Raw genomic sequence first — 3,624 nt, 5'->3', positions numbered from 1 at the left:
CCTAATCTTTTCTCCTTCCTCATTCTCTTTGTCTACCGAAACCTATCTCCATTCTCTTGATTCTCTTCTTTATTCTACAAAGTCTTACATGGTATCAGAGCAAGTTGTTCGATTCTCTACAGTCTAATCTCATTCTTCTACTTGTTTCTATTCTCTAGTCTCCTTTCCTTCTTTTCTTCTCACTCGCATTCTTTTGTTTATTCTCCGGGTAAAAGCTTTATCCATCGGTCCATAGAAATCCGACCATGGAAAACGCCAAGCCCATCGTTTCACCGATTGTCCTAAAGGGGACAAACTACTTGCTGTGGACAAGAACCACAAGAACCGCCCTTGGAGGTCGTGGCCTTTGGAGTCATGTCGAGTCCGACTATGTCCCAAAGCAAAACCCCAAAGAAGAAGATGCTTCCGAGGCGGAAGCGGAGGAAGAGAGCGAGAGGAAGGCCAAATGGTTCCAAGAAGACCAAGTTGTCCTATCTGTTCTCCAAAACTCTCTGGACACGCCTATCCTTGAGGCCTACTCATACTGCGAGACGGCCAAGGAACTGTGGGAAACACTTAAAGGCGTGTATGGTAATGTCTCTAACATGACTAGAGTCTTTGAGGTCAAGAAGGCCATAAACGACCTTAACCAAGATGATGTGGAGTTCACTAAGCATCTTGGTAAGTTCCGTGCACTATGGTCCGAACTTGACATGTTGCGGCCAAGTACACTTGAGGCGAGTGTGCTAAACGAAAGGAAGGAGCAAGACAAGATCTTTGGACTCCTCCTTACCTTGAACCCATCCTTCAATGACCTCTTGAAGCACATCCTAAGGGCAGAGAAGCTTCCCTCCTTTGAAGATATTTGCTCCCAAATTCAGAAAGAACAAGGATCTCTTGATTTGTTTAGCGGTAAGGGGGAGCTTGCTACGGCCAACAAAGGAGTGTACAAGCAAGAGGAGAGGAAGGTGTGGGTATGCGACCACTGCAAGAAGCGGGGCCACCTGAAAGACAAATGCTGGGTTCTCCATCCTCATCTCAAGCCGGCCAAGTTCAAAGCCAACTTCTCAAAGGAAGCGGTTAGCGACAAGGGAGCCGGATCATCAAAGCAGGGAGATGAGGTGGCCATGACTGCAGCCTATGGAGATGTGGTGAGGAAGTCAGACCTTGAGGCTCTCATCCGCTCCATTGCCTCACTCAAGGAGTCTGGTATCTCTTTCTTTACCTCTAAGCCTAGTAAATCGCTTGTTATTGACTCGGGGGCTTCACATCATATGATTAGCAACCCTAGGTTAATTGACAACATAAAACCGGCTTTAGGGAATGTTGTTATTGCCAATGGAGATCAAATACCAGTAAAAGGGATAGGGGACTTGAAACTTTTTGATAAAACCTCAAAAGCTTTCTTTATGCCTACATTTACCTCCAATCTTCTATCGGTTAAGAGGGCCACAAATGATTTGAATTGTTATGCAATTTTTGGTCCTAACAGTGTTCATTTTCAGGATATTGAGACTGGAAAGGTTCTTGGAGAAGGGCAAGGGAGAGGAGATCTCTATGTCCTAGAGAAAACTGATCCAAATTTATCTTCTATTAAGTCTTGTTTTGTTGTTGATTCGAATATGGTGTGGCATGCTAGGCTAGGCCACCCTCATTCGCGTGCTTTAGGACTAATGTTTCCTAATATTTCTTTTGATAATTCTACTTGTGAACCTTGTATTCTTGGAAAACATTGCAAGTCTATCTTTCCTAAGTCAACTACTATTTATGAAAATTGTTTTGATTTAGTTCACTCAGATGTTTGGACTTCACCATGCCTATCTAGAGATAATAACAAGTATTTTGTGACTTTTATTGATGAAAAATCAAAATATACTTGGATTACCTTATTGCCTTCTAAAGATAGAGTGTTTGATGCCTTTGTCAACTTTCAAAACTATGTGACTAATCATTTTAATGCAAAACTTAAGGTACTTAGGTCTGATAATGGTGGAGAATACACAAGTTGCAAGTTCAAAGAACATCTCTCCAAGCATGGCATTCTCCATCAAACTAGTTGTCCCTACACGCCACAACAAAATGGTGTGGCCGAGAGAAAGAACCGGCATCTCATGGAAGTGGCGCGGGCAATCATGTTCCACTCTAGTGTTCCCAAACGATATTGGGGTGATGCTGTGATGACTGCATGCTATCTCATCAACCGGACACCAACCCGAGTTCTTCATGACTTATCTCCATTTGAAGTACTAAACAAATTTAAACCATCCCTTGATCACTTACGCGTTTTTGGTTGTGTTTGTTTTGTGTTAGTACCAGGAGAACAAAGGAGTAAGCTGGATGCCAAGAGTACAAAGTGCATGTTCATTGGCTACTCTACCACACAAAAGGGGTACAAATGTTATGATCCGGCCACAAGTCGTCTATATGTCTCCCGAGATGTCCGGTTCCTAGAGAATGTGGGCTACTATGACAAGAAGGACTGGAACAACCTTAAAGACCTCTCTCACTCACCTAATGACCGAGCTTCAAGTCTAAGGTTCCTTCTTGATCACCTTGGCAACCCGTCTCCACCAACGGGTGTCGTGCAGCCTATGCTACGCCAAACTCCTACCGACGGTGGGTCTGACCAAGGAGATACGAATAACAATGTTTCAGCCCAAGATAGTGTGTCCCTTGAGTCTGGCCTACCCATAGCCGGTGTTCCTGTTCCTGGCCCTACACCGGACACACATGCTCCGGCAGCGGCTCCTACCGAGGAAAACACGGAGACGGTTCTTACGGACGGTACGTCAACGGAGTTGCCTAGGACGGATCCACCTCCTGCACCAGTCCTGCGTCGGAGCACCAGACCTCGATCTGACCCCTCCACTTGGAAGAACAAGCGTGTATATTACAACAGTCAAGCCGTCGCTCATCCCATCCAGTCCGTTTGTTCCCTTGAGCTGTTACCTGCTGATCACCAAGCTTTCTTCGGCCAAGTTGACGCCAATTGGATCCCGCAGACATATGATGAAGCCAAGGAGCATCAGGTTTGGTTAGATGCGGTCAAGGATGAAACCGGCGCCATGATCCGGAATCATACGTGGGACGAATCGGATCTTCCTCAAGGCAAGCGGGCAGTTAGCTCCAAATGGGTGTTCACCATAAAGTATTTGAGCAATGGTGACATTGAACGGCATAAAGCCCGGTTAGTGGCCCGTGGCTTCACCCAAACCTATGGTGCGGACTACACGGACACCTTTGCACCCGTGGCCAAGCTCCATACGGTTCGGGTTGTGCTGTCTCTTGCTGTCAACCTATCATGGGACTTATGGCAGATGGATGTGAAGAACGCCTTTCTTCAAGGTGAACTTGATGAAGAAGTGTACATGACGCCTCCTCCCGGCCTTGAAGACATGGTTACACCCGGAAAAGTCTTGAGGCTACGTAAGGCCATCTATGGCCTTAAGCAGTCCCCACGAGCTTGGTACCACAAACTAAGCTCTACTCTCAAGACTTATGGTTTTAAGCGATCGGAGGCTGATCATACTCTCTTCACACGTTGCACCTCTATTGGTTGGGTGGTGGTGCTCATATACGTCGACGACATCATCGTGACTGGTGATGATAAGGCGGCCATTCAGGACACCAAGGACTCCCTCAAGT

This window comes from Camelina sativa, chromosome 10, assembly GCF_030686135.1.
Source record: "Camelina sativa cultivar CO46 ecotype springtype chromosome 10, ASM3068613v1".
In the NCBI taxonomy this organism is placed as follows: Eukaryota; Viridiplantae; Streptophyta; class Magnoliopsida; order Brassicales; family Brassicaceae; genus Camelina; species Camelina sativa.
Note: the sequence above shows the minus strand (reverse complement) of the source record.